Source organism: Triticum aestivum, chromosome 1A, assembly GCF_018294505.1.
Source record: "Triticum aestivum cultivar Chinese Spring chromosome 1A, IWGSC CS RefSeq v2.1, whole genome shotgun sequence".
NCBI classification, from domain to species: Eukaryota; Viridiplantae; Streptophyta; class Magnoliopsida; order Poales; family Poaceae; genus Triticum; species Triticum aestivum.
Genome location: NC_057794.1, coordinates 529,973,315 through 529,994,772, shown reverse-complemented (window position 1 = coordinate 529,994,772; position 21,458 = coordinate 529,973,315).

Below are 21,458 nucleotides of genomic sequence, written 5' to 3'. Positions count from 1 at the left end.
GGCCGAACTCAACGAGTCGTCGAGCAGCTCCCTGGATTCATCGGACGTGAACTCAGTTCCGCCCGCTGTCTCCCCCCGTGCTGCGGATGACACCGAAGTGGCGTCGCAACAAGCTTCGGGGCAGGAGGAGGTGGTCCTGGAGGAGCCGCAAGGCGACCTCCCGGACTCCAGGAGTAAAGGGGACAAGACCCCCAGGGCTCCAAGTCCGGCTTTATGCCGGACACGACGCGGGAATCTTCAAAAGTTCCAGACAGCGGTAGGCAAACTCCTTCCAAGAGGAGCAAGTCTTCTGAGCCGGCGGCCTCCGTCCAACCGGAGGTGCCGGACAATCTGCTGGAGGTGCTTGACGGCGCCTCCATCGACGAGGAGCACCGTACTATTATGAGTACAGTGATCCAGAAGGTTCAGTCCACCAAGAGTGGACTGACTGAAGCTTGCGCTAGCCTTCTAACAGGCTTCGAGGTAAGTAAAAATATGTAAAAATATTACCGCATAGACAGTAGCCCCTTATGCTCTGTTTGGCGTTCGGAAAGAAAAGCCGAATAGAGGATCTATTAAATTTCGCAGGAGTCTAACAACAAAGAGTCAATATGCGTATGCAGGCTTCGCTACTAGCCACCGCCTCACTGACTGCGGAGGTGGGTGCCCTGAAACAGGGGCCCGAGCGGACCGAGCAAGAGCTCGGCCTTGCCAAGCGGCAGCTCGAGGAGAAAGAAGGTAAGAAATACCTTACAGAAAAAAGTGCCTATAGAGAGGCGCGATTGCAAAAAATAACAGGATTGCACTGCTTATTATAGGGGCCACGACTGAGGTGGCGACCCTCAAGCAGGCGCTGTCCGAGGCCGAAAAGAAAACGGCCGCGAAGCGCACCGATCGAGAGAAACTTGGGGCTCAGCTCGGCGAGGTGCAGCAAGAGCTTCAGGCTCTCATGAAAAAACATGAGAGTTTGGATCTTGACTCAAAGACCCAAGCGTCTGAGCTCGCGGCGGCCCTTGAGACTGCCAAGTCAGCCAAGGCCGAAGCCGAAAAGGCCCTCCAAGAGTTGGAGGAGGTGAAAAAGATAGCAGCGGGTAAGGCATTCTTGATGCAAAGCAGAAATATAAAAGTAAACTACTTGTTACTTACCCAAATCTGGAGCTCTCCAGGGGCATTCGCAGATCTTCCCCACAGCGTATCCGACGCCGCTGCATTCTACCGAGCTGAAGAGGGCAGCTCGACGGAGAAGGTGTTCTGGTCTTAGTATGCTGAGGCCGGACACCCTGTGCCCTTAAGAGACCAGCTGAAACAGTTGGTCGAGCTCCACAAGGCGGCCGAACAAGCCATGAAGGGATTCATAGTTCAGCTGTGGCCCAGAGAGGCCCTGTCTGGGAGCTACTTCAGGCTAGTGCGGCGGCTGGTGGAGGCCTGTCCACGGCTCGAGGTCATCAAGCGGTCCGTCTGCATCGAAGGAGGCCGTAGGGCCCTTACCCGTGCAAAGGTGCACTGGGGTAAGCTGGACGATGAGAAGCTTGTGAGGGACGGGCCGCCGCCGGGGAAGGAGCATCGCAAGCCTGAGAACTACTATAAGGATGTTCTTGCGGGTGCCCGCCTTGTGGCGGATGAATGTACCAAGGATGTAATTTTTGAATGAACTCGCTCGTGTTTATCCTGTGCGCTGAAAACATGTTCACAGGCACTAAGCAATGCTTGTTGAATTTAAAATATTATTTTCTGTGCGGCCATTTATCAAAAATTGAGAGATGGCCAGTCGTCGGCTTCTGCCCCCATGCCACTAGTGCTGGGGTGTTCGGGATAGACCTGAGCGCTCTTTTTCCCATAGTTGGGTCCTTCGAGGGAGGCGCTCAGCACAACGAACCAGGCAATCGGACTATAGTGCTTGAACACTCTCACTTAGCCATAGAACTTTATAATTTTAAATTTCGGCGAAGCACCTAGTTCGGAAGACCGAGTTCGGGGCGCTATCCACGCCTTGGCCGGGGTTATCCAGCTCCTCGCTCGAAGCAGCATAAGCCTTTAGGGACTCGAAAACCTCCCGAACAGCGACCGGTCTCTCGCCTCATCATGACAGTCAGTTTTAGCTTTCTCCACTGAGGTGCTTAACCCAGCTCAACCGGGGCACAATCGAAGTGGTTCTCCTAGTGCTACCTTAGCCGATATAGCGGAACGTAAGGCACCAAAACATAGGAGCCGGGCAAACCCAACTATTGACCCAAATCATGATTCGGAGCCGATGCATATAGTGCTATAAGTTCGGGGTGCCGCACTTGTGAAAGTGTACGGACTTCTCACACCATATTAAAGGGTACTGAAGCCCCTGGTGTACTTGCCGTACCACAGTGTACGGGTGCAACATGTCATTAATGAACATATATAAAAGAGAGTAACGCAAAAAATAGACAAAAGCTATGCATTGTTTATATAAAGGCTATTTATCAAAGCCGAACGATACAAAGAGTGCGGTAAGCAAAAGATATTGGACTATTCAGTATGTCCTGACCAGGGGCAGGCCGCGGAATTGTATTTAAAACAGGTATACTGCTCGTAACAGAGACCACCCGGGAGTTCCATAATGTGGCATGGCTTGTCTGCCTCCCTAGATCTTGCATCGTTTGTGCGGCAGTCGAATTGCCGAACAGGTCGTCCGAAGTATGGAGTCCTGAAAGTAAGAAAAAATTAAAAAAAGAATCTGGTAGCCCCTAGTACGTTTTAAGCCGTATTTTGGGCGTGCCGTTATTGTGCCCCTTCCCCTGTGCCCATGGTATTTCAAGGGCGTAGTTATGTACGCGAGGTACTGGTTCGCTATGTCGCGAAAGCTGGGGTTGGGGCCGCATTGCTACGCTTGCTCAGAGTGCGCCAGGCGGTCCTGCTGTGGGTTACTCCGGGCGTGCTTGGCAGTGTCTGGCCTTTTAATGGCCGGACTGGAGAATTGCCTGAGAAGGCTACTTTGTACCTCCGCTGCGAGAGCCACCGTATGCTCCTCCGTACGGAGGGAGCGTTCGGTGTTTCCGTTGACCGTACTTACTCCTCGAGGGCCTGGCATCTTGAGTTTGAGATATGCGTAGTGTGGCACCACATTGAACTTTGCGAATGCGGTTCATCGGAGTAGGGCGTGATAGCCACTGCGAAACGGGACTATATCGAAGATTAACTCTTCGCTTCGGAAATTGTTCGGGGATCCGAAGACCACTCAAGTGTTACTGAGCCTGTACAGTTGGCTTCTACACCTGGTATAATGCCTTTAAAGGTCGTTCTTGTGGGCTTAATCCTTGAGGGATCTATGCCCTTTTTTCGCACTGTATCCTGATAAAGCAGGTTCAGGCTACAGCCGCCGTCCATGAGGACTCTTGTGAGATGAACTCCGTCGACGATTCGGTCGAGAACCAATGCGGCGAAGCCGCCATGACGGATGCTAGTGGGATGGTCCCTTCGATCAAAAGTGATCAGGCAGGAGGACCATGGGTTGAATTTTGGGGCGACTGGCTCTATCGCGTATACGTCCCGTAGCGCACGATTCCGCTCCCGCTTGGGAATGTGGGTTGCATATATCATGTTCACCGTACGCACTTGTGGGGGAAAGCCCTTCTGTCCATTGTTGTTCGGCGGCTTGGGCTCCTCATCGTCGCTGTGCTGCCCCTTGTCTCTGTTTTCGGCCCTTAAGTTGCCTGCCTACTTGAACACCCAACAATCCCTATTAGTGTGATTAGATGGCCTTTCGGGGGTGCCATGTATCTGGCACAAGCGATCGAGTATTTGGTCCAAACTGGATGGGCCCTGAGTATTCTTTTTGGATGGGTTTTTCCGCTGACCGGATTTATGGCCTTTGAATCCGGCATTGACTGCCGTGTCTTCATTGTTGTCGCTGTTAACGCGGCGTTTTTGCTTATTCCGACGTGTCCTACCACTTTTGTCCTTGGTATCCAAATTACTAGGGTTCTTTGATAAGTTGTTACTGCGAGCTAGCCAGCTGTCTTCTCCCGCGCAAAAGCGGGTCATGAGTGTCGTGAGGGCTGCCATGGATTTCGGCTTTTCCTGTCCCAGGTGCCGGGCAGGCCACTCGTCGCGGATGTTATGCTTGAAGGCTGCTAGGGCCTCTGCGTCCGGACAGTCGACTATCTGGTTTTTATTTGTTAGGAACAGTGTCCATAATTGTCTGGCCGATTCTTCTGGCTGCTGAATTATGTGGCTTAAGTCGTCGGCATCCGGCGGTCGCACGTAAGTGCCCTGGAAGTTGTCGAGGAATGCGGCTTCTAGGTCCTCCCAAGAACCGATTGAGTCTACTGGCAAGCTGTTAAGCCAATGCCGGGCCGGTCCTTTAAGTTTGAGCGGGAGGTATTTGATGGCGTGTATATCATCGCCATGTGCCATGTGGATCTGAAGGAGATAATCCTCGATCCATACTGCCGGATCTGTTGTGCCATCGTATGATTTGATGTTTACGGGTTTGAAACACTCTGGGATTTTATGATCCATTACTTCATTCGTGAAGCATAGCGGGTGTGCGGCGCCTCTGTACTGGGCTATATCACGACGCAGCTCAGAAGAGCTATGTCTGTTGTGTTCGGCCCGGCCGGATTTGTTGTATCCGGAGTGAAGATCATTGTCACATGACGTAGGGCGCCTGCGCAATCCGTAGATCGATCTTGTTTGTCTTGCCTTATCCTCCAGTATGTCTCGCAGGTCGGGCGCATTTTCCCGTGCCTTAGTTGAGCGGCTTCGGGGCATGGTTTGGGAGGAGGGCCGAGAGGCCTCTCTGTCGTGGCCACGAGGTGGACGGTCTGCCATGTCATGCGCTGGTGATGTAGGTGCTTCCTCCTCTGATCGGGGTAGCGGCCTGTGCTTCGGGTAACTCTTGGAGGGGCGTTTGAGTTCATACTCTTCGGCCGCAAGGACTTCAGTCCATCTGTCAGCTAGCAAATCTTGGGCAGCTCTAAGCTGTTGCTGTTTTTTCTTGAGGCTGCTTGCCGTGGCTAAAAGCCTGCATATAAAACGCTCTTGTTCGGCGGGGTCTGATGGTATGACGAATTTGTCGTCATCGAGGCTTGCCTCGTCTTCGGAGGGAGGCGTATAGTTATCATCCTCGACCTCTCAGTCTGCCGCTCTCTCATGAGGGCTGGCTTCTCCATCTTCCTGTGCCGAATCTTGCTGAGGTGGGTGTTCTTTGGCGCTATTCGGGGTAGTATTATCTCCCGTGCTGGAATCACCGTTTTTGTTTTGGCGGGATTTAGAGCGGCGCCGCTAACGCCGGCGCTTTGGCTGTTTCTTGGGGGCGTCATCCCCCACTGTTCCATCGCCATGTCCATCTTTTGGAGTATCCACCATATATATATGTCATATGACGAGGTGGCCTTGCAGCGCCCTACAGGTGCTGGTTCCTGTTCGTCTCCTACATCGTCATTCATGTCGTCGATGTCTTCGGAGCTGAAGTCAAGCATGTCGGTTAGAACGTCGACAGTGGCTACAAAGTGGGTGGTGGGTGGGTTTTGAATTTCCACATCGTCCGTATTCCACCCTCGCTGGCCGTAGTCCGGCCAGGACTCTCCTGATAAAGAGAGAGACTTTAGAGAATTCAGGATGTCGCCGAAGGGCGAGTGCTGAAAGATGTCCGCGGCGGTGAACTCCATTATCGGCGTCCAATCGGATTTGATCGGCAGGGGCGCGGGGGGCTCGAAGTTCGGAGAGGAATCTGGCTCCTCGGAGTCACGGGCCATGCGGAGTGCGGGGCTGGAGTTCGGCTCGATCGCCTCTGAGATCGCAGCCCCTGAGGCAGCGTCCAACCGCTGATCCTCGGTCGGCGCAGTAGGCTCCGAATCAATGGTCGAAACTGATGCATGCGCGGCCTCCAAGGCGTTGTTGGGCGGCAGAGCTATATCATGCCCATCGAGACAGTGCGGCGCGCTTGGCTGTGGCTCGAATCCGTCGAAGATCAAGTCTCCATGGATGTCATCCGTGTAGTTTAAGCTTCCAAACCTGACTTGATGGCCAGGAGCGTAGCTTTCGATCTGCTCCAGGTGGCCGAGCGAATTGGCCCACCGAGCGAAGCCGCCGAAGACGAAGATCTGTCTGGGGAGAAAAGTCTCACCCTAGACCGTATCGTTGTTGATGATCAAAGGAGCCATCGGGCCTAAAGGCGACGACATAGAGGAACTCTTAATGAAAGCACTAATGTCGGTGTCAAAACCGGCGGATCTCGGGTAGGGGGTCCCGAACTGTGCGTCTAGGCCGGATGGTAACAGGAGACAAGGGACACGATGTCTTTTACCCAGGTTCGGGCCCTCTCGATGGAGGTAATACCCTACTCCTGCTTGATTAATATTGATGATATGGGTAGTACAAGAGTAGATCTACCACGAGATCAAGGAGGCTAAACCCTAGAAGCTAGCCTATGGTATGATTGTTGTGTATGGAGTTGATTGCCTACGGACTACAACCCTCCGGTTTATATAGACACCGGATAGGGTTAGGGTTACACAGAATCAGTCACAATGGTAGGAGATCTTGAATATTCGCATCGCCAAGCTTGCCTTCCATGCCAAGGAAAGTCCCATCCGGACACGGGATGAAGTCTTCAATCTTGTATCTTCAAAGTCCAGGAGTCCGGCTGAAGGTATAGTTCGGCTACCCGAACACCCCCTAATCCAAGACTCCCTCACCACCCGTGTCGCTCAGACAGCCCCTGTCGGTGGACCACCCCTTCGTTCTCCATCACCCGCCGCCAACGCCGCCACCGGCCGACGGCAAACGAGCAGCAAGCCTCTTCACTTCACCCATCTGTGCGGCGAGACGGTCGCACCGCCACCCCGTCGCTGACTCCGGCCGTCTCATCGTCTCATGCTCGCCGCACCCCCATCGACGAGCAGGCCGTGCTGCGCATGGCAAGCGAGCTCCTGCGCTACCACCCGGTTGACGACCTCTATGAGGACTGATTGGATCGCATCACCAAGCTTGTCAGCGCTGCGCGGGGCTCTCCCGCACCATCCCTCTCGATGCCTCGCCTACCATCGACTGCGGCGATGTGGCTCACGGAGCGCCTCTTCCCCGTCAGCACCAATATAGCGCCCTTGCATCGAGGTGCGCGGCTCATGGAGCACCTCAACCTCCCCCACGTCAAGACAGCGTCCTCGCTCCAAGATGTGTGGCCCAACGGCGTGATCCGCCACGCCGTGTGCCCGCGCACGAAGAAAGAAGTTGCCAGGAGGTTCCCCGTCCGCAAGAAGATGCTCCACCGCTTCGATCCCCACTACGTCAGGATCGCTTGCTGCGCTAGGGCCATGTGCCACTTGCCATGGTAGCACAGGGACGCCAAGGTCAAGCTCCGCCTCCATGATGGGCCCCAGTGGCCACGGCGGGCTGCCGCGCCTTCACTCCTAAGCTGTGTAGCATCGTCTGGTCGGGCAAGTTCAAGCCGGATCTGCCTCCTCACTACGATGGCACCCCCGACCCTACAGAGTTCTTGAAGCTCTACGAGCTGAGCATTGAGGCGGCCAACGGCGACGAAAAGGTCATGGCGAACTGGTTTCCCATGGCTCTCAAGGACGGCGCCCGCTCATGGCTACTGAACCTGCCCCCAAGCTCGATTTCCTCCTGGGATGAGATGCGCAACCACTTCATCGCCAACTTCCAGGGCACTCGCGACCGCCCCTCGGTCGCGGGTGACCTGCGCTGCATCAAGCAACAACCGGGAGAAATCCTACAGAAGTGCATCCAGTGCTTCAGCATTGCGCGTATCAAGATCCCCAAGGTAACGGACGAGGCCATCATCTTGGCGTTTTCCGACGGCATCTGCGACATCAAGATGAAGGAGGAGCTGGCCATCTAGGAGGAGCTGTGCATGACCTTGGAGCTGTTCAACATAGAAACCAAGTGTGCAAGAGCTGAGGAGGGGCGTCTCTCTCTCCTCAAGCACCCTGCTGCGGATCCAGAGGAGAAGAAGGCCAAGGTCAAGGATGTGAAGCGCAAAGGAGTGGCCATACTCACGGCGGAACCAGACACCAAGCGCGACCGAGATCTTCCCTAGTCGTCCAAGGGCGGTCGTACATTCTGCGCCTTCCACAACGTGCGCACACACAACACCAACGATTGTCAAGAGCTCACGGCCATTCGAGATGGACGCTTCGGTCGACACCCCGAGCGCAACAACCGTGGCTATGGCCAAGGAGGTGGACGAGGTGGAGGATGTTGGGACGACCATGGGCCCCGCCAAGAGTGGCGCGACCAGCCTCACGAGGATCATTGGTAGGACCAGCCTCGTGAGGTCGCCTGGAGGGACCAGCCTCACGAGGACCGTCCTCAGGGCAACCCTAGTCTCCCTCCGCTGTCGCCGCCAAGAAGGAACGACGACCACCAGCAAGACGAAGGGGCTGGGGGCTTCCAGGAGCCGCACACCATCGCCTGCATCTTGGGTGGCGCTCAGGCCCCAGCCTCCTAGCGCATCTTCAAGCAGTTCTCTCGCGAAGTGAATGCATCCCTCCCCAAGGTGGAGGCTACGCACCCGCTCAGGTGGCCCAAGTATGCCATCATCTTTAGCTCGGCGGACCAGCTCAAATTCACGGCAACCGCTGGCGTCCTCCCGATGCTCTGTTCACCCGTCACCAGCAATGTCCAAGTCACCAAGACCCTCATCGACGGCGGTGCGGGACTCAGTGTCCTGTCCGTCGAGACGTTCGTCAACCTTCAAGTGCCATACGATTAGCTCTAGCCCACCCAGCCTTTCTCAGGAGTGACAGACGGCTCCACCACCCCGATAGGGCAAGTTCGCCTCCCTGTCACCATCGGTCAGCGCAACAACTACCACACCGAGCTCGTTGACTTCGATGTCGCCCACATCCGCCTGCCGTACAATGCCATCCTTGGCTACCCAGCACTGGCAAAATTCATGGCAGTCACCCACCATGGCTACAACGTCCTCAAGATGACGGGAAGCGGTGGAATCATCACGGTCCCTTGCAAAGAAAGAGACGGGGTGTGCTCCCTCGAGCGCGCCTTCCAAGCTGCATCAATTGAAGACCCTGACAGCGCGGGTGCATAGTACCCTCCCGAGGCCAACCCCAAGAAGAAGAAGCAGCTACTCTGCACCGGGCCTCCAGGGAGCGGCACCTCCAGTGGCGCCACTTCAGGATCTGCACCAGTGCTTGGGGCGCCTACCTCCCTCGCATAGGGAGGCACACCCAGCGCCCTCCTCGGGCAGGGCTCGGGGGCTCTCTTCTAGAGGGCCTCGGACCTAGCCAACATCACGAGGGAGGCGCTCGAGCACCACGTGGAGGCGTGCTTCGCGGCACGTTTCCCTTAGGAGGACATCGGGCGAGGAGCGCCTGGCGCTCAGCAGTTCATCACTAAGGCATCTCAGGAGCTTCAAGAAGCAAGAGCAATACGCGGCAACTGCCGCCCACCTGGCGCTGCTCCCCACCCAGGTGAGGTTGGTGAGCTGCGTGTTTGCATCAACATCACAGGGCTCAACAGGGCCACATCTCAAGAGCGCTTCTGGCCTTCGCGTGCTGGACGGTGTGAGGGTCCACCTCACAGCTATGTTCGCATGCCGTTCGGCCTGCCGATCGTAGCGGCCGCTTTCTAGCGCAACCTATGGAGCACCCTGGCGGGTTAGGAGGCTAGGCACCACGCGGTCTTGGCGGAGATGGAGACGGTCCTCAAGAGGCCACCCGAGCCTCACAAGGCTTAGGGTCTCGGCAACTCGTGAGAAGCAACTTCCTCGCTACGTGTCTTCAGCTACCCCCACACTCCTTCGGCAACCAAACCAGGTGACATTTTTCCAAGTTCATTCAGCTAGGAGCGCCCCCTAGGCTGCATCATCCCCAGGCCACGTGGGTCCGTCCCTGCGGCATGTATCCGCTTGCAACTTTAGTTTACCCTGCTGGGGGCGCCCCTCGGGCTGCATTAACCCTAGGCCGCTCGGGTCCAACCCAGTGGCATGTATCGTTCTCGCATTTACCTAAGCTAGTTGCTTTTCATGCGTAATCTATCTATGGATATCACTTGCTTGATTGTCACCCACCATGGGAGCCGTGCGACGATTGTCTTTCCTCAGGATCCTTCGCATAAGAAGGCTAGGCACGGCGTCTGTGCTCGAGCCCGTCCCTGCAGCGTTGATAAATCCAATGGCTAAGCTTTGTCTGGCAGGCCGGCCCCGTTCACGTCACCTCCTGGGGTCGGTGGTGCTTGGCCTTCTCATGTGATAGCCTCAGGAAATTCATTCAGCGCAGGTAGTCTAACCATCTCGCAGGAACGCCACAGCCATCAAGAACCAAGACCAGGCGCAACCCACCTTGAGGTAGGGCCTCGTGAGTCCTGTGTTGGCTCACAAGTGCCCAGACACACCTTGTCTAGCCCTGCCGTGCAAGCCACGTGTCAGGGCGGGGCTGTACACGCCCCGGGGGCTCTCTGCAGTAGGGATTCCCCTCCCACATGCCAGTGGCGGACCAGCAATCACCATGGCAATTTGCACCCTTCCTCACACTAACCTGGAGGAACTTCCTGAGGACTACAGTGGGTGGTACCGCGGACTCCCTCTCTTCTCCCACGCAATTTGCTTATGTGTTAAAAGGGGGGCTCCTGAGCATCGCGACTCAGGAGCTCTTATTGGCTCTCTAGCCCTCACCCCCTGGCCTTGACCACGGCACTGCGACCTGTCATACCAGCGGCGGCTGAGCTCGCTCGAGGGCCGGGACCTAAGGACGTAGAGCACCAAGAAGAGAATGGAAAAGAGGGGGAGGCTCGCACGGGCCTAACCTAGATACCTAGCAGCGACCGATGCCCAAGTCTGGTGCAACACGAGAAACAAGCTCCGGAATGCCAAGATAATTCTTGTACCTGGACCGACCCAGTGCTATGGCATAAGATTCTCGCCTTTTCACTGCTCTGCTGTGGCAACGTCGCCTCCCTTTCCCATTCTTAGGTTGCTGCTTGCATGCTAAAGGGGACCTCTTGTGCATCGTGCCTCAGGAGCTCTTACTAGACCTCGGGCCGCTCACCTCCTGGCGTTGACCACGGTGTCGTGCCCTGGCATACTAGCGACGGCTGCAGCCCACCTGAGGATCGGGACTTGTCAGCGTAGAGCACCAAGATGCCGCGGGATTGGAAAGGGGAAACTGAGCCTTAGTAGGACATGCGCTCACAAATTATCATGAAAAGGATAATATCAACAAAATGACATTACAGATCCTTTACACACGCCCACGGGGTCCGTTTTGATTCCTCGCAGGAAACAAAAGAATGGAGTTCCTAGGAGCTCCATCTACGCGAGCCGAACAGCGCCGACGCCATCATCAATAGTGGGCCATGAGAGGCCGGTGCCAACCCCATCCAGATTAGTGACGGCGGCGGCCAGACGCTGCAGCCTTGCTTCAAGCACGGCGAGAGCTCGGGGGCACGTAGCTATCGTCGCTTGTCTTCGGAGACTCGACAAGCTCGGGAGAGTCGCAGGACCACTAGGAGTCACCACTGTCGCTGTAAGAGCTGTGGACGAAGCCAGCGTCAGCCGCAGCACCGTCCTAGCGAACCCTTCTAGGGCAGCACTCCAAGCGGCGGCCTTCCTTGTCGAAGACCTTGAAGAGTAGCGTGGAGGAGCTGTCGTACTCGAAGTGGATGGAGAGGGCGCCATCCGCGCGTCAGACTCGGGCGACCTAGCCCCAGCTGCGAGTCATGAAGATCCTCTCGGAGGCGACGACTTCAACCTCCGCTCCCGTTGCAGGGGCATCACAGTCGGCGTGCTGCAACCAAAGCTCAAGGGGACCTCTCGACGGCATCTCAGCGGCGAAGAACTGCGGGAAGCGAATCAGAGCGCTTGGAGGCATCACCGCCCACAACACGAACTCAGGCGAGGAGTCCGCGACATGGACCCCTGGGGTGACAGCATGCGTCACCGTGGCGCGGCGACCACGGCCCTGGCACGGGCGGCGGCGCTCGTCGCTCCTTGCTCCGGAGCCCTCGACTTGAGCATACAAAGGAAATATTGGTACCTAGGAGGTGATCGCTCGTACCATAGCTGTGACACTACCGGCCTCACGACCATCTCATGACGATGGGACCTCGTCTTCTTCGGCGGGAGTAGCTCGGGCTTGTAGAGGGGAGTCTTGCCCTTCTCTGTGGCCAAAAACCTCTGTATCGGCACCATGACCGCACCAGTGAGTAGTGGAGCAAGGAAGAAGAAGCGGGAGAAGCAAAGGAAGAGATGGGTGATGGGGGCTCCGCCCCCACTTCCCATTTAGAGCCAAGGGGAGGCCAACCACCGGCCTCCATGATCTAAGGTAATAATGATCTTTTTCTGCATGCAGCAAGGACCCGTCAAGTCGGGTAGTTGTCGAGGCAGCGTGGGAAGCGGAGACGCCCATGTCCAATCAGTCGCCACACACCAACCGTGGCTGCAAGCTGATGGGGCCCGTGGCGCTCCGCGCTTGCCCTTTGGCTTCACCTTGAAGACAAGCTCAAGCGCGCCTTGGGCCCGAGGGATACTGTCAGCGTTCTAGGAATGGGGGTCCCTAGACTTGCCTGCCTGCGGCCCGCAGCGTGGCTCCACTAGCGGCCCTGTGCAACCCATCTTCATCAGCAAACATTCAATACCCTCGCAAGGGGCCAAGCCTCGCGAGGCGGACGATGCAAGACCTCCTCAGGGGCGGCCTCACCAGGCTGGCTTGTGAGGGGAAGAGAGATCAAGGCTAGGGACACCTCGCGAGGTTTCTGTGACGCAAGCCATGATGACTAGAGACAGGCGGGCGCCAGCGCGCACAGTGTCCTCGTTTCCTCTTTGGTGCTAAAGGGGCAAGCGCAGACGAGGAGTTCCGAGGCATCAGGCAAGGGTTTCCAGATCGATGCAACAAGACCAAGACTAGCAGGACGGCAGGATGGAGGTCACTGTGGAGCCCAAGACGGCGTCACCACCAGAGCCTTTCGTAGGCGAAGACTACTTTTGTTAGGATAGCTTGTACTAGTTGTCTCCCTTCGAATTTGGCCGTTCTAGGATCCCTTCTCGCTCAATATTTGGGAAGAGGATCAGGGCATCTATAAATAGGACTAGCCACCACCGTAGAAAAAGCCCGAATCGGATCCATATCATCCCCAGCCATTCAAGTTCACTAAGAACAAGAACACCTCTCCTCGTGAGGCTGTTCTTCCCTTGTAACTGTTCATCCTCAGCCCAAGAGGCAATCCACCACACCACACTGTAGTAGGGTATTACACCACAACGGTGGCCCGAACCAGTATAAATCTTGTGTCTCATGTTCTTTGGGTTCGTTGAGCTAGGCCGTGTAATCGTAGAGCGTGCGAGCTAGAGTGGGGGAGTGATCTTTGTGCGCACCCCAGTGTTTGAACCTCAAGGGTTTTGCCGGAACCCGAAATCCGACAGGGGCCACCTAGGACTAAACCCAAAAAGGGGTGTTGATCGGAGTGGCCGGGAGAATGTCATGGCAGTAGGTTGGTTTTGTCGGAACACCGTTGGTCCACTCGAATGGGAGTGCAAGGCCATGGGTTCCGTGGTGTGATTAAAGTGCGCTACCTCTGCAGACTGTGTGTGTTAAATCTATCGATAGTAGTGTCCTCGGTCATGGGCACAATTCATAGTAGGTCACACTATCGGGTCTTGGTCGAAAGGGAGGATAAACCTTAAATAACTAATGTGATGATAATGTGCTATAAAGAATGTGGTGATTTGGACTATGAGATAGTCGCGAGAAGTCACGATGATGTTCTAATACGATCATGAGATGAGATCTCGGTAAGTCATGATTTTGCCTCAAGAGGCAGTGGATAAGTGATTGATGAACAGTATGTCTTCACGGGAGGTAACTGGTAGTTTATTTTCAGCATAGTTTCATGATGCCATGCCATGCTTTGATTGATATGCTAAATTATGCCATGATTGAGGTGATATGCCATGTTAAAAGTATATTTTGATATGCCATGTTATTGCCATGATAGTAAATGCCATGATGTTGATGCTTAATTTGATTTATGTCTATAGTTAATATCATGCCATGTTTAGTTTCTGTTATGAGGTAGGTTGTTGCATGCGCTTGGTTCTTGCTTTGTCATCTGTTCGTTTGGATGCTATGTATTTGGTTGTCTTGCAAGTACATTCAATGTATTGACCCGGCGTGTCATGCCAGTTTGTAGGTCGTGTCTGGATTGTTTGCTTTTTGGTCGCGCTAGGCCGTAACCTTGCCAGTCTTGTGAGTTGGGGAGCCCAGCCAGAGTTGATGAGCCACCAAACCAAGACTTCCGCCGCCATTTATATAGCCTTAGAGCTATGCCAGATGACTGTATTCATCAAGGATGTAATCCTGTATACATGTATTTGATGAATAGTCTTGTGCCTGGAATGCTGTATCATGGACCTGTCGTGCATCAGGTGTTATCCTGGGCTGACGTGCGAAGGCCCCAGCTCCATGCGGATCGGGGTGCCACACTATTTAAGCAACCAATTGTGATATCATATTCTGACTCTGTTCCTAGAAGTAACAAATTCTATTTACCAATTTATGCGCACTATATATTCTCCTGCCATGTTCTGAATAAATAATACATTTCCACCTTTTAAGCAGGATATGTTGGATGCATAGTGAACGATCTGTATGTTACTAAGTGTACCAAATTTCACTGGAAGGACTTGAAGCATGTCATAAACTTTGTTGATAATCTGAGAGAGATAGCACATCGTATGAATGCTGGATTTTGGATGAGATTAATTAGACCTATGATGCACACACTGAACAAGACCAATTGTGTGCACGAAACACTAGTGAAAAGCCTTATTTTAATGTTGATGCTCATAAACTATATATATCTTCAATGATATGTTACAATTGGTTTTTATTCTACATGTCAACAGAAATTGCCCCATGTAGCAGTTCCTGGATCGATTTCCTGGTGTGGTCGAATTACACTTGTGCCTGCTAATAACGCCAAAGTGATTGGTAGGTACTGCATTTCCCGCAAAAATGGAACCATTCAAATTAACAAGTTCTTGCTTCTCGTGGCAATGCATCCATATTGGAAAATTCGAGACACTGTTCTACTCATGCTCTACCAAGTCACATGAGGGCTCTTCCTTTTCATTGACGAGATGCCGAGTCATCGTGATCAAGCTACTTCTAGTGGATAGTTGTGGTGGTAGGCTCCCAGCCTCTTAAAATGTGCTAGCTGTTACTATATATGATAAGTATGTAGATATGGACCATATGGTTGTTGGCCCTTAGCCTCTTAAAATGTGATAGTTGTTACTATGTTAAGTATGCAGATATGGACCATATGGTTGTCAAAACTGTGTTACGAAGATCCTCCTTTTGTCGAATAGTGTAACCACTATATATATGTTAATCAAATGTTGTTACCCAAGTTCATAAATTTTCATGGAAAGTATTAGTATCATACACACTTCATTGAGTTTAGGCGTGTGCTCGATGTCCAGAAGGCATTTGCATATTAACTGTCCATATTTCAAATTCACATACATGTTAACATAAGGAAACGTATGTGTAACATACTAATCATCGCACACAAGTATTCACAGACGCATCGTGTGCGATCCTCATAGCCACCGCAAGCAACTAGATTGCATTTTTCAAAGTTTTTTGTACACACACAATCGCACACGAACTAACTATATTGACCGTCTGTGTTGTAATTTCTCATCACAAACAGTTCATCCGAGACGGCTGTTTGCCACGTATCACACACATCTTGTTTACACGACTCGTTTGTGTTCTTTTGGCTCATCGCAAACAGTTCATCCATGTGAACTGTATGCCGCATATCACACACATCTTGTTAAGTTGAACCATTTCTGTTGTGTTCCCTAATCGAAAACAGTTCGTCCGTGTGAACCGTATGTCGTATATCGCACACACATTGATATGGCTGCCTGTTTCTATTGTTCTACCTCATCGCAAATAGTTCGAATGGATTAACCGCGTGTCCTGCATCGCACACACATTGATATGGCTGCCCATTTCTATTGTTCTGCCTCATCGTAAACAATTGAATGGATTAACCGTGTGCCCTGCATCGCACACGCAACTAAAATCTGAACCGTGTTTGATGGCTCCACCATCGCAAATGTTTTGCAACTTTTTGACGGTTTTTACACCATCGTTTTCGATTATTGCATAGCATACAGTTTCGACAAAGGGTCTCTAATCGTACTGTCGCGTTAGCAGTATCCTATAGTAGTGACTTGACTAAATAAAAACCTAGCCTTTCCCAATTTTCGTTTTTGGAAAGTTTTGGCAATTCATACAAGTCAAGCAACACCCTACACATGCAAGTATACATAGGAGGAAGCGGAAAGTAAAGACTTTGCATATGAACGTAAATGAGGGACCAGAGAAATCAAACACAATGAAGGAACGGTGATTTTTGGTGTGGTTCCGATAGGTGGTGCTATCGTACGTCCATGTTAATGGAGACTTCAACCCACATAAGGTAATGGCAGCGCGAGTCCATGGAGGGTTCCACGCACAAAAGGTCCACAAAGAAGCAACATTGTCTATGCCATCATATCTTCCATCCTCGAAGGACTAGCCTCACTCGGGGTAGATCTTCATGAAGTAGGCGATCTCTCCTTGCCCTTACAAACTCCTTTGTGAATGTTGAACAATTTTGGAAAAAACAACATTTTTTTTGAAAAAATGGGTAAATAAATTTTAAATTTTTATGGAATGGAAACAAAAATTTAAATTTTTGATTTTTTTTCAAAAAGCGAACTAAATTGTGGAATTCTAAACATTTTTAGAAATTTGAACCAATACTGAAATTCTGAACATTTTTTTAATTTTGAATTTACAAAAAAAGGAAAATAAACTTGGAAGGTAGAAAAGAAAAAGAAATAGGAAAGAAAATGAGAAAGGAGCAGAAAAGGAAAAATATGAAGCCCTGACTATTTGTTGCCACATACTTCAAATAGGGTTTTCCAAGTTGCGTGTGCAGGAAAATATAGTGGGCTTGCTTCGCTGGGCCACAGCGTGCGCCCCAGGTACTTTCCAATATCTTAATGGCGTAATATTTTTTCCTTTTAAGTTATTCCTTTTTACGATGATGTTTAGCTATTCTATTAGATGGTAATAAGCAGAACTAATATCACTTCATACGAAGATTTGTGTATGTGGTTCACATTGGTTGTTTGAATATTGGCATGGTCAACGACTAGTGAACAATAATCATTTGGATATCCATGATCACGAGGTGTTGCATTCATGTACATATGCAAGTTATATATGTATTAATATGAGAAGATAAAAATTAGCATCAACATATTTGGTAATAGGGAGAGCATTAATACGAGGATATATGAAATGAGGATCAACATATTTGTGCATAGATAAACATTAATCATTTGGTTACCTATGGCCTAGTTGTGTTGCATTCATGGATTTATCTAGTGGATGTATTATTGCCATGATATCCAAAGTGGGCATCGATGGGCCTATGTAGTAAACGTATTAAGAGAAGGAGATCCAAAGTGAGCGTCAACATATATACAGATCTATGCATAGAGTGGGATATTAATCATTTGGATATCCACCACCAGACTGCATACTACATTTATGAAGTCCCACTATATAAAAATTATTAATATCATTTGGATATCCATGATCAAGAGTTCTTGCATTCACGTACATGTGCAAAGTTAGATGTGTATTAATATAAAAAGATCACAAATTAGTATCAAAATTTGTGAATAGAGAGAGCATTAATACGAGGATATCCAAAATGAAGATTAACGTATTTGTGCACAAATAAACATTAATCATTTGGTTACATATGGCATAGTTGTGTTGCATTCATGGACCTATCTAACGAACATATTACTACCATGATATCCAACATGTGCATTGAGGTATTTATGAACAACCAATACATATATGCATACATTAAACATCGAACTTTTTGATATCCATGATCGAGCTATGTTACATTAATGGGCCTACGTAGTAAACATATTAATACAAGGAGATCCGAAAGGAGCGTCAACATATGTAGATATCTATGCATGGTGTGAATATTAATCATTTGTATATCCATCGCCAAACTGCATAATACATTTGTGAAGTCACACTGTATAAGATTTATAAATACCTAGTATCACCTCGATCCATCCAACCATCCATCCATTCATACATTCATATACAATTGTCCCCAACACTCTTAGTTTGAATACAATTCAAGGCTTCTAGTTGAGCTTGCAGCAATGGCAATAGCTTCGACGACCACCATCATCTTCTCTGCCATAATCATCATGCTCTTTTCCTCAGCCACCACTACTCAGACCAACAACGACATTGGTGGCAAGCCCGAGAGGACCCATTCATTGTTGAAGCATGCAAAAATGCTTCAATAAACTCCTCTGAATACAATCACATCACAGAAGAATTCTGCGTCTCAACCCTCCGGCGGGACAAGCGGAGTGATGAGGCAAAGGACCTTCATGACCTGGTTCTCGTTGGTGTAGACATTCTCAAGGGACATATCATTGCTGCAAGTGGCAAGGTCAAAGAAATGTTGCACAATGCCAAGAATGGCACATCAATAGCACACCTCCTTCGTTTGTGCGAGCTGCACTATGACGCCACAGTGACCATCCTCAACATCTCCAACACCATGCTCAAGGACAACCACGGGCCCAAAGGTGGTGAAAAATATGGACCCCCGTCCTATTATTTACCCTACTGTGTGGGTATGGCATCCAGCCTTGTCGACTACTGTGGGCATGAGCTTGTTGGTATGCCTGGGCAGGAGGCGTTGTACAAACAAAATATTGAGCTTGGCGAACTGGGTAGCCTCAACGTTGCCTTGGTGGCGCCATATTGGGATTTAACCCAAAATTAGTATTTACCTTTAGAGTAATAACAATAATAATGTTGTTGTGATATCCATTTTACTTTCTTCGTGCCTGATTATGATAGTTTCTATATGCGTGCATGGTGTGAAGATGTCCCATCGATGTCCACTCCCTGAACTCACTATTCTATATGCACACGTTTCCACATGGCACCTAGCATGACATGGCAGACATGAGATGCCAAGTAGGATCTGACCTGGCCATCTCAATATGGGTAGTTTAGATGGGCCGAGGCCAATAAATTTTGGCCATTTAGCTCAATATAATTGGGCCATATCAAAAGCTAGTTTAGATAGGATATGAAGATTCCTTTCTCTGTAAACCGACTCTATACAAACCCTAGCCCCCTCCAGTATATATATAAACCGGAGGGTTTAGTTCGTAGATGCTGTGATAATCATACATGCTAGACATCTAGGGTTTAGCCATTACGATCTCATGGTAGATCAACTCTTGTAACCCCTATACTCATCAAAGTCAACGAAGCAGGATGTAGGGTTTTACCTCCATCAAGAGGGCCCTAACCTGGATAAACATCGTGTCCCCTGCCTCCTATTACCTTTGATCCTTAGACGCACAGTTCGGGACACCCTACCCTAGATCTGCCGGTTTTGACACCGACATTGGTGCTTTCATTGAGAGTTCCTCAGTGCTATCAACTAAGGATTTGATGGCTCTTTCGATCAATAATGATATCATTTTGGTGGAGATTCCCCTCGGGCCAAATTTTCGTATTCGGGGGCTTCGCGCTGCATGCCAACTCAATTGGCTACCTTGAGGAGATCGACAGCTATGCCCCTGGTCATCAGATCAGTTTCAGGAACTTAAACTATGTCGCTGATATCTGAGGAGATTTGATCTTCGAAGGGTTCGCGGCCCCAATTGCCACTCTGGCCTTAGATCAGGAGCAGGCCAACATGTCCGAAGACGGGAGTCTAGAACCCGTCGGACTCTTTGCACTTATGGAGCTTGCTGCCGAAGAAGCACCGGACACTCCGCAGAACTTTAGTTCTAAACTCTCGAGGTCCGTGTCAAGTGTGCGCCGCCAGGAGACTCGGACTCCGGACAGCCCCACGGACTCTCGTTTCTTTGTCCAACCCTCACCTTTAAATGAGGCTCTGGACTTAATGCGATCACTCGCCATTACGGAAGGATCGTGTAACACCCATGATGCGGCTATATCTCCCACGTGTTGGGGCATGACTTAGAGGCATAACCGCATGGTAGGCATGTTGCAAGAGGGGTAATCTTTACACATCCCATGTACTGAATAAGGAAGGGATAAAGAGTTGGCTTACAATCGCCACTTCACACAATACATAAATATAGCATACATCATCTAGAATACAATCAAGGTCTGACTACGGTACCAAATAAAGAAAGACAACCCCAAATGCTAGATCCCCGATCGTCCCAACTGGGATCCACTACTGATTAACAGGAAACGAAACAAAACAATGAACAAGATCTTCATCGAGATCCTCCTTGAGCTCGGTTGCGTCACCTGCACTGGTATTATCGGCACCTGCAACTGTTTTGGAAGTATTTGTGAGCCACGAGGACTCAGCAATCTCACACCCGCGAGACCAAGACTATTTAAGCTTATGGGTAGGAAAGGGTAGTGAGGTGGAGCTGCAGCAAGCACTAGCATATATGGTAGCTAACTTACGCAAATGAGAGCGAGAAGAGAAGCAAAGCACGATCGTGAACTAGAAGTGATCCTGAAACTACTTACGTTCAAACATAACACAAGAACCGGGTTCACTTCCCGGACTCCGCCGAGAACAGACCATCACGGCTACACACACGGTTGATGTAATTTAATTAATTTAAGTGTCAAGTTCTCTACAACCGGATATTAACAAATTCCCATCTGCCCATAACCACGGGCACGGCTTTTGAAAGTTCAAAACCCTGCAGGGGTGTCCCAACTTAGCCCATCACAAGCGCTCACGGTCAACGAAGGATATTCCTTCTCCTAGGAAGACCCGATCAGACTCGGAATCCCGGTTACAAGACATTTCGACAATGGTAAAACAAGACCAGCAAAGCCACCCGAATGTGCCAACAAATCCCGATAGGAGCTGCACATATCTCATTCTTAGGGCACACCGGATTGTCCAAACTTCCGGTAGGCCAGCCCAGAGTTGCCCCTGGTGGCCACCGGCGGATGACAGGCTGGACCAACACTCAGAGGAGCACTGGCCCAGGGGTTTAAAATAAAGATGACCCTTGAGTCTGCAAAACGCAAGGGAAAAAGGCTTAGGTGGCAAATGTTAAAACCAAGGTTGGGCCTTGCTGGAGGAGTTTTATTCAAAGCGAACTGTCAATGGGGTCCCATTCCCCCAACCGTGTAAGGAACACAAAATCAAGGAACATAACACCGGTATGACGGAAACTAGGGCGGCAAGAGTGGAACAAAACACCAGGCATAAGGCCGAGCCTTCCACCCTTTACCAAGTATATAGATGCATTAAAGTAAATAAGATATAATAATGATATCCCAACAAATATCCATGTTCCAAACATGGAACAAACTTCAACTTCACCTGCAACTAGCAACGCTATAGGAGGGCTGAGCAAAGCGGTAACATAGCCAAACAACGGTTTGCTA